Here is a 10,319-nt window from a genome sequence, read left to right as displayed (position 1 = left end):
AATCGAGGAGGGAGCGTGGAGAGATTTTTTTTCTCGTTTACTAAACTGGGGTCGGGATAGAGATTACCCACCTTGATCCTCGTGAAACTTAATGAAAATTTTTATGCGGTGAAGGATTGAAATAGAGATGGGGTCAGTAAAGTCTTTTCGATCCTTGCTCTACCGTATGGACATCTATATTAAGACAGAATAGTGGAAGTATGAAATGTACATAGTGAATGGCTGGCTTCTTGGATTGAGGCACTACCTCATAAAGATATGATGGGACAGTATGGTGAGTATAAATCTAAACATCATCCATGGAAGGTTAGCTGGCAGACCCTCCCAAGCAACATGCGTAGCTTCTCAAACACAACTTGAGTCAAAGGTTTTGTCATGAGATCAGCCACTTGCTGTTTAGTATGACAATGTTGTAACATCACAGTTCCATCTTTATTTAAATCACGGAGGAAATGAAAACGAACATCAATGTGTTTGCTTCGACCGTGCAAGATGAATTTTTGGTCAGCTTGATAGTGGAACTATTATCACAGTACACCACTGTAGCTCCAACTGGGATATGATCGAGTTCTTCTAGCATCCTTCTCAACCATATGGCTTGACAAGCACAAGCTGGAGCAGCAATGAATTTACCTTCAATATTGGAGAGTGTGAGTACGAGTTGCTTCTTTGAGGACCATAAAACAGCTCCTAAACTTGCAAAAATGAATAACCTGATGTACTTTTTCTTCCCTCCAAATCTCCTACATAATCACTGTCAACGTAGACAGTAAGCTCAGTATTATCATCTTGCTTGTAGAAAATTCCATATGTGAGTCTCTTTTAGGTAACGAAACACCCTTTTAATGGCTTGAAAATGGATTTCGGTAGGCTTAGCCAAGTACCTACTAAGCCAACTAACAGAAAACATGATGTCAGGTCTAGTAGATGTTAAGTACATTAAGCTTCCTACCATTTGCATGTACAAGGTGTTGTTGAGAGAAAAGCTAGTAGAATCCGTAACAAACTTAAATCCAATTACAATAGGATTGTATATAGCATTGCAGCTGGTCATATTAAATCTTTCCAATACCTCCCGGGCATACTTCTTTTGACAAATGAAAATACCATCATCTCGTTGTGACACTTCTAAGCCAAGAAAATATCGTATTCGTCCAAGATCAGTCATATCAAATGCCTTCATCATGGATTCCTTAAAGGAATGCAACAAAGTCTCATCGTTTCCAGTAAATATGAGGTCATCTACAATAAGACATATAAGCAAGAAAGTACCTTGTAATGAATTCTTGAAAAACAGAGTATGTTCATAAGGAAACTTTTCAAAGCCTTCCTTTAGAAAATAAGTTTCAATATGGTTGTACCGCGCACGTGAAGCTTGCTTCAAACCATATAAAGCCTTTTTTAAGCGATATACTTTATTCTCTTCTCCCTTGATCACATAACTAGGAGGTTGTGCCACATAATCCTCCTCGTCTAACTCTCCATGAAGAAATGCTGATTTAACATCCAATTGAAACACAATCCACCTCTTTTGAGCTATTAGAGCAAGTATCAATCGTATAGTGTCCATACGAGCTATAGGGGCAAAAACTTCTGTGTGGTCCACGTCATGTTGTTGTGTGTATCCTTTAGTGACAAGTCGAGCTTTGTATTTGTTGATTTCTCCATGTTCATTCAACTTCGTTTTGTACACCCATTTTACCCCAATTCTTTTTGCACTAGGATCAGTGAGATCCCAAGTATCATTTTATCGTATCGCTTCAATCTCAGAATCCATGGCACATCTCTAATTGGCACTTTTTGCTGCATCCACATATGTTGAAGGATCTTAATCAACAAATAGAGCAAAATTACCTTGATCATCATCATTAGAAAGGTTATCTCCACTCTCATAGTCACGCATTCAAGTTGAAGGGTATCTAGAGCGTTTGTCTACTGATTTAGATATAAGAACAACAGCAGGATCATTAGAGGGATCAACAATAGGATCAGTAATTATGTGTTCTTCTAATATTTGTTGCTCTGAATTTTCTTCATGAAGGTCACCAACCGAGTTGTTTGTGGCTTCATTTTTGTCATCATGGTGGTATTTTCGTCTATATCACTTCAGTCGAGAGATGCTTGAATTGCTTTAGTATAACTCTCATCGCATGACAAGCTCTCCTCTTCATTGAAAATAACATCACGGTTGATGAGCACCTTTTGAGACAATGGATTATACAAGCAATAGCTTTAGACTCTTCATTGATTCCTAGAAGAATACATTTCGTGCTCTTGTTATCCAATTTGGTTTGTTTGCTATCTGGAACATGAACATAGTGTTCTTTTGTGCTCTTCCAATTTGGTTTGTTTGCTATCTGGAACATGAACATAAGATTCTCACCCGAATACTTGAAAATGAGCAACAGATGGTTTGTTGCCACTCCATGCCTCCACCGGGGTTTTGTTTCGAATTGCAAGCATAGGACTTTTGTTGAGAATATGCGCTGCCCAATTGATAGCCTTTGGCCAAAAAGTTTTAGGAACTTGTCTACTGGTGAGCAAACTTCGCACCATATTCATGATTGTTCTATTTTTTATTTCTACCACTTCCTTTTGTTGTGGTGTGTAAGATGCGGTGAGTTTTCAATGTATTCCATGATTTGAGTAGAACTTAACAAACTCAGTAAATGTGAACTCTTAACCTCTGTCGATTCTCAAACCTAAATTATTTGTCCCAGTTTCTTTCTCCACCTTTGTTATGAGAAGTTGGAACATTATGAAGACATCTGATTTTTCTGTTAAGAAAAATACCAATAATTTTCTGCTGAAATCATCAATAAAGGTTAGAATATACCTTTTGTGGGTGTTTGACATAGGTGTAATTGGACCACATATGTCTAAATGAAGAAGTTGAAGTGGCTTTGATACTCTCCACATACTTTCTCGTGGAAAGGTTCTTTTATTTTACTTTCTCAACCAACAATCTTCGCATAATAAATTAGAACATACCAGTTCTGGCATGTCATGAGCCATCTGTTTCTGTTTTAGAGTTTTGAGCCCTCCAAAATTTAGGTGACTCCTAGAGAATGTTGGCAAGAATAATAAACATCCTATGTATCGGCGGTTAGGTTATGGAGCCTGCTCCTTATTTATAGCTTGGTCAATGGTTATATCCAGTAAAGCTATATTTGGTAAAGCTATATCCGGTAAAGCTATATATGATAAATAGCTATATATAGTAGATGGCTAAATCTGGTAAAGCTATATATAAACTAAACCATATATATATCTCGTCCGGTAGAGCTTTGAAAATGTACTTTCTAGTTGTACATACTTGAACGTCATCAATAAAAAAAAAAAAAAAAAAAAATCCTTTTAGCCAGAGTTCTCCTTGCAATTTTATCTATCATGTTCTTTGTGTTCATCTAGATCGAGCGTGTGCGTTTTTGTGCGATCCTAACAACTGGTATCAGAGCTAGGCGAAATTCACCACGATCTGTGAAGATGGAAAGTTCAAAGATTGGAATTGAGAAGTTCGATGGATCCGATTTCGGTTTCTGGAAGATGCAGATTGAAGATTATCTGTACCAGAAAGATCTTCACGAACCTCTGTTGGGGGTGAAGCCGGATACCATGACCACGGAACAGTGGAAGCTCAAGGATCGACAAGCCTTAGGGATGATCCGGTTGACGCTATCCAGAAACGTGGCGTTTAACATCATCAAGGAGAAGACAACGTCAGATCTGATGAAGGCGCTGTCAAATATGTATGAAAAACCGTCGGCTATGAACAAGGTGTATTTGATGCGTAGATTGTTCAATCTACAGATGTCTGAAGGTGGACGTGTTGCGGATCATATAAATGAATTCAATATGATCATAAGTCAACTGGGTTCGGTGGAAATTAATTTCGAAGATGAAATTAAAGCGTTGATTTTGATGTCATCCTTACCCGAGTCATGGGATACTGTTGTTGCCGCAATCAGCAGTTCCCGAGGATCTGATAAACTGAAGTTTGATGAAATTCGAGATGTAGTTCTCAGCGAAAGTATTCGCAAACGGGAAACTGGAGATTCATCAGGCAATGCTCTCAGTGTTGATCGAAGGGGAAGAAGCAAATCAAAGAGCTCAAACAAACATGGGCGTTCAAAATCAAAGAACCGGGGAAAATCTCCAAACAAACCCAACGTAACGTGTTGGAGCTGTGGGGGAAAAGGACACTTTCGGACAGATTGTACAAAGCTAAAGAAGAAGCAGAATCATAAATCTGAAGATGATGATGATTCTATATACACAACAGAAGATGCTGAGGACGTTTTAATCCTTAGTGTGGATAGCCCAGCTGAATCCTGGATTTTGGATTCAGGTGCATCGTTCCATTCGTCTCCAAGTAAGGAATTGTTTCGAAATTTCAAATCAGGAAATTTCGGGAAGGTGTATCTTGCCGACAATAAAACCTTGGAGATTGAAGGAAAGGGAGATGTCTCCATACAAACTCCAGCAGGAAATCAATGGACATTACAAGATGTCAGATACATTCCTGGTCTCAAGAAGAACCTGATCTCTATTGGTCAGTTGGATAGCACAGGCTATGCAGCAGAGTTTGGAAAGAGTTCCTGGAAGATTGTGAAGGGCGCCATGGTTGTTGCGCGTGGCACAAAATCTGGAACCTTATACACTACTGCAGAGTGTATAAACATGACTGCTGCTGCTGAGAGTGCTTCCAATTCAAGTCTATGGCACAATAGACTTGGACATATGAGCGTCAAAGGAATGAAGATGCTGACTGCGAAAGGAGCTTTAGAAGGCTTAAAATCTGTTGATATGGGTCTTTGTGAGAGCTGCGTTATGGGCAAACAGAAACGAGTTAGTTTCACAAAGGCTGCCAGAGAACCGAAGAAAGTGCGGTTGGAAATGGTCCATACAGACGTCTGGGGACCATCTCCAGTTTCATCACTTGGTGGATCAAGGTACTACGTCACCTTCATCGATGACTTCAGCAGGAAGGTATGGGTTTACTTTCTGAAACACAAGTCAGATGTGTTTACCACCTTCAAGAAGTGGAAAGCTGAAGTTGAAAATCAGACCGGCTTGAAGATCAAATGCCTGAGGTCTGACAATGGAGGAGAGTACAACAAATCAGAGTTTATAACATTTTGTGCAGCTGAGGGAATTAGATTAATAAGAACAATTCCCGGTAAGGCAAGACAAAATGGTATTGCAGAAAGGATGAACAGAACCTTGAATGAGCGAGCAAGAAGCATGAGGATTCATTCTGGATTGCCAAAGGCATTCTGGGCTGATGCTGTGAACACAGCAGCATATTTGATTAATAGAGGGCCGTCAGTACCCTTGAAGTTCAAATTGCCCGAAGAAGTATGGACAGGAAAAGAACTCAAGTACTCTCACTTGAGAACCTTTGGCTGTACTGCATATGTTCATGTTGATCCAGAGAAGAGAGATAAGCTTGATGCTAAGGCTGTGAAATGCTACTTCATAGGCTATGGCTCTGACATGTTCGGGTATAGGTTTTGGGATGAGAAAAATATGAAGATCCTAAGACACTGTGATGTGACCTTTGATGAAAATGTCATGTACAAGGACAGAGAGAAGATAAACTCTGAGACTACGAAGCAAGTGGGAGTTGAATTTGAGTGGCAAGAAAATTCACACAGTGATGGTACAACAGAAGCTCAAGAAACTCCTGATCCTATTGCTGAAGAACCAGACGTGGCTGATCCTATTGCTGAAGAACCAGACGTGGAGCAAGTTGCACCTGAACAGGTGTTGAGAAGATCATCCAGAACTACCAGAGCACCAGACAGATATTCAACCTCATTACACTATCTGTTGCTGACTGACGAAGGAGAACCAGAGTCCTTTGATGAGGCCCTACAAGTGGAAGATTCAACTAAGTGGGAGCAAGCCATGGATGATGAGATGAGCTCACTTGAAAGGAATAATACGTGGGTGCTGACTGAGTTGCCTACAGGAAAGAGAGCTCTGTTGAACAAATGGGTGTTCAAAATCAAGGTTGAACCAGATGGCAGAAGGAGGTTTAAGGCTCGGTTAGTAGTTAAAGGATATTCACAAAGAAAAGGCATTGATTATGCTGAGATCTTTTCTCCAGTTGTGAAATTAACTACTATCCGAATTCTACTGAGTATTGTTGCATCGGAGAATTTGCACCTTGAGCAAATGGATGTAAAAACGGCATTTTTACATGGAGATCTAGACGAGGAGATCTATATGCAACAACCCGAAGGATTTGCAGCTCCAAGCAAGGAGCACATGGTGTGTAAGCTCAATAAGAGCTTGTATGGACTGAAACAAGCACCGAGACAATGGTACAAGAAGTTTGACTCCTTCATGAGCAAGAGTGGTTTCCACAGAAGTGAAAAGGATCAGTGTTGCTACCTCAAGAAATACACTGATTCTTATGTGTTTCTACTCCTGTATGTGGATGATATACTAATTGCTGGATCAAGTATGAGGGAGATAAACCACCTGAAGGCAAGCTTGTCTTCAGTATTTGAGATGAAAGATTTAGGTGCAGCGAAGCAGATCCTTGGGATGAGGATTTCTCGAGATAGATCTGCTGGCACATTAAATCTATCCCAAGAGCAGTACATTGAGAAGGTGTTGTCCAAATTCAAGATGAATAACGCTAAACCCAGGACTACCCCCTTGGCAAATCATATTAAATTGTCAAAGGGGCAATCTCCCAAGACAGTTGAGGAACGTGAGCACATGGCATCAGTTCCGTACGCTTCTGCAGTTGGGAGTTTGATGTATGCTATGGTCTGCACTAGACCTGACATAACACATGCAGTGGGAGTTGTTAGCAAGTACATGGCAAATCCAGGGAAGGAACATTGGGAAGCTGTGAAGTGGCTTCTGAGATATCTGAGAGGTACATCCAATACTACACTTTGTTATGGCAATGGCAAAGTAGTTCTGCAAGGTTTTGTGGATGCTGATCTGAGTGGAGATGTAGACTCCAGCAAGAGCACATCTGGGTATATCTACACTATAGATGGAACAGCAGTGAGTTGGATGTCTAAGCTTCAGAAATGCGTTGCTCTTTCATCTACTGAAGCTGAGTACGTGGCCATAGCTGAAGCTGGAAAGGAGATGATATGGATGACAGACTATCTAGAAGAATTAGGTAGGAAGCAGTGCAAGAAGATCCTTTATACAGATAGTCAGAGTGCCATACAGTTGGTGAAAAACCCAGTCTATCATTCAAGGACAAAACACATTAGAAGACGATATCACTTCACTCGCAGGTTAGTGGAAGAAGGCGATATATGTTTGGAGAAGATAGAGGGCACAAAGAATCCAGCAGACATGTTGACAAAATGTGTTGATGTTGGAAAATTAAGGTTATGCAAAGCCTTAATTGGTATGGTGCAGTGATCGTTTGAGAATGAAATTCTTGGTTGACTGGATCAGTCTCCAAGTGGAAGAATTGTTAGGTTATGGAGCCTGCTCCTTATTTATAGCTTGGTCAACGGTTATATCCGGTAAAGCTATATATAGTAAAGCTATATCCGGTAAAACTATATATGGTAAATAGCTATATCTAGTAGATGGCTAAATCTGGTAAAGCTATATATAGTAAACTAAACCATATATATATCTCGTCCGGTAGAGCTTTGAAAATGTACTTTCTATTCTCTGTACTCTCTATTGTTGTACATACTTGAAGTCATCAATAAAAAAAAAAATCCTTTTAGCCAGAGTTCTCCTTGCAATTTTCTCTATCTTGTTCTTTGTGTTCATCTAGATCGAGCGTGTGCGTTGTTGTGCGATCCTAACATAGGCATGTTTGTCTCAATGATAAGACCTCTCTCATGGTGATACACCTTACACCTTTTATCACGAAATATGATAGTCTAAGTCTTTCTCCAACAGTTGACCAATGCTCAAGAGGTTATTTTTCAGTTCAAGAACATAAAATACCTTTGTGATAACCTAGGAGACCTTATTAACTTGGAGCTGAATTCATCCTTTTCCTGTCACACCAATGCTGGAGTTGTCACGTAGCTTTGCAGACTTTTGAAAGTCTTCATCTAGTTCTGAAAAGAATTCTTTACATCCTCACATGTGGTTGTTGAAGCTTGAATCTAAGAACCATGCGGTTTTGTCTGTTTCTCTTTCAACATGTGCCATAAGAAGCAATTCGTTTGTCGTTACAGCTTTTGGAGCTTCAATTTCAGACAAACAACTTGTTGAGCCTTCCTTTTATTTTATCATCTATTCAACATATGTCATGAGAAGTAGTGGTTCAGAAGTTTAAGCAAAATGAGTTTGTGAGTTATTTCCCTTGTTCTTCTTGGGACACTCATATTGAAAATGACCAAGATCATGACAATAAAAACACTCAACAAGATTTTTGTTAAAACCTAGTCTCCCACATACCTCGAAATGTGCCACCTCCATGATTTGTTCTTCCTGTACTGCTATCAAGAGTGATCTTCAATGTATGCTCTTCCACAATATGTCTTTGCATACGTTGTTCATGAACCAATAGTCTACTCTGCAATTCATCAATTGTCATGATGTCCAAATCGTTGGATTCTTCAACGGAGCAAGCCACGTAATCAAACTTTGAAGTCATGGAGCGTAGGATTTCTAAATGATGCTAACATCACTCATCTTTCACCATGAAAATGCATTTTATTAGCAATGGTGAGAGTACGAGAAAAGAAATCAGAAACAGTCTCACCTTCCTTCAAATGAAGGGTCTCAAAGTCCTTGCGCAGAGTCTTTAGTTGTACTCATTTCACCTTTGTATTTCCTTGAAATTTTTTCTTCATTGAATCCCAAATTCCTTTCGAAGTTTCTTTATCCAAAATAGTCTCCAGAATTGAGCGATCGATGGCCTGGAAAAGGTAGTTCTTAGCTCTTAAGTCTTTCAATTTCTGATCTACTATGTCCTTCCTCTATTCATCTGAGTAATTAGCATCATCTGCTATAGTAGAAATTCCAGACTCAACTACTTGCCAATATTCTTTAGAGCGAAGAAAGTTCTACATTAACATGTTCCAATGATCGTAGTGACCAACAAATTTTGGTATTACTAGTTGAACAAAGCTGCCTGCCTTCAGTAGTCATCTTTAGCTGCAGCTGAAAGAGACAAGACTCTGATACCAAATGATAAATTTAATGCAGTATTAGAAGATAAGTTTGCAAAAGAAAGAAAATTCATTGCATGTCAAAACAAAAAATGCGGCAGAAGACCCTAGCAGCGACCTGATATTCATGATTACTAAAACATAAAAAAAAGCAACTAAAACTTTGGCAACACATATCTATGATGATTTTAACGATATATCTCTAATCATGAGTTGCATGTGTTTGCATTCTTTGACCACAGTAATGAGGCCAATTACTGAGTATTTCTTAAAATACTTAATCGTGTGTTAATTCTACTTCAGGTAAAGGCAAGATACTCCTGTACGGCTGACGATGACATGCAAGTAAAGACCATGACACATGCATAAAATAGTGATATTTCATTTCTTAGATTTTAGGTTACTACACAGCGTTTTTACTTTTAGTATTTTATTTGTTCATTTACTATTTTGTTATGTTCGTTTAAATACTTTTTGAAATACGTAAGTCCTCAAAAATATTTTGCGATTAAGTTTTAAATGTTAATTTATGCATAAGAGAGTATGTTATGCTGATGATAGCGCCTTTAGGTTAGTAGGTTAGTAGAAATCTAAAGTTCTTACATTTACACTTCAAAAATACTAGAATTATCCATATAAGGTCTAATATCTATCATGGAGATAATCAAAGAACCACATGGTAGTCTTTAAAATTTTCTCACGAACAAAAGGAGAATTTTACACTCCAAGAAGACTACAATTATCCATAAAGAGAAGGTAACAATTTTTGGATAATTATATCTGAAGCATAATTATATTAACAAGTGAAAACCATATATAGAAGGAGTACATAAATAGACTACATTCCAATGAGAGTGGTCTTAAGAATAAGATGACTACGAAAGGCTTAAATAGGATAAAAGTTACTTCCTATATCAACAAATGCACGTTCTATTTTGGTGGCTCAATCATAGGAACTCCATACTTAAACAAGCTTTGCTTTGACCAATTCTATATTGGGTAACCTCTTAGAAATTTCTTAGAATACATGTGAGTGAGAACAAAACATGTTTGAAGAATACACTGTGTTGGTATGTGGGGATAACCTTCATATACACAAATAACTTCTAACAATGACGAGGGAGATATTTAAACGACAAATAACTTCTAACATTGACGACATTGGCAACAACAAGGAGCTTCTCAACAATGACGAGG

The sequence above is a fragment of the Cucurbita pepo genome, chromosome LG09 (genome assembly GCF_002806865.2).
Source record: "Cucurbita pepo subsp. pepo cultivar mu-cu-16 chromosome LG09, ASM280686v2, whole genome shotgun sequence".
In the NCBI taxonomy this organism is placed as follows: domain Eukaryota; kingdom Viridiplantae; phylum Streptophyta; class Magnoliopsida; order Cucurbitales; family Cucurbitaceae; genus Cucurbita; species Cucurbita pepo.
Note: the sequence above shows the minus strand (reverse complement) of the source record.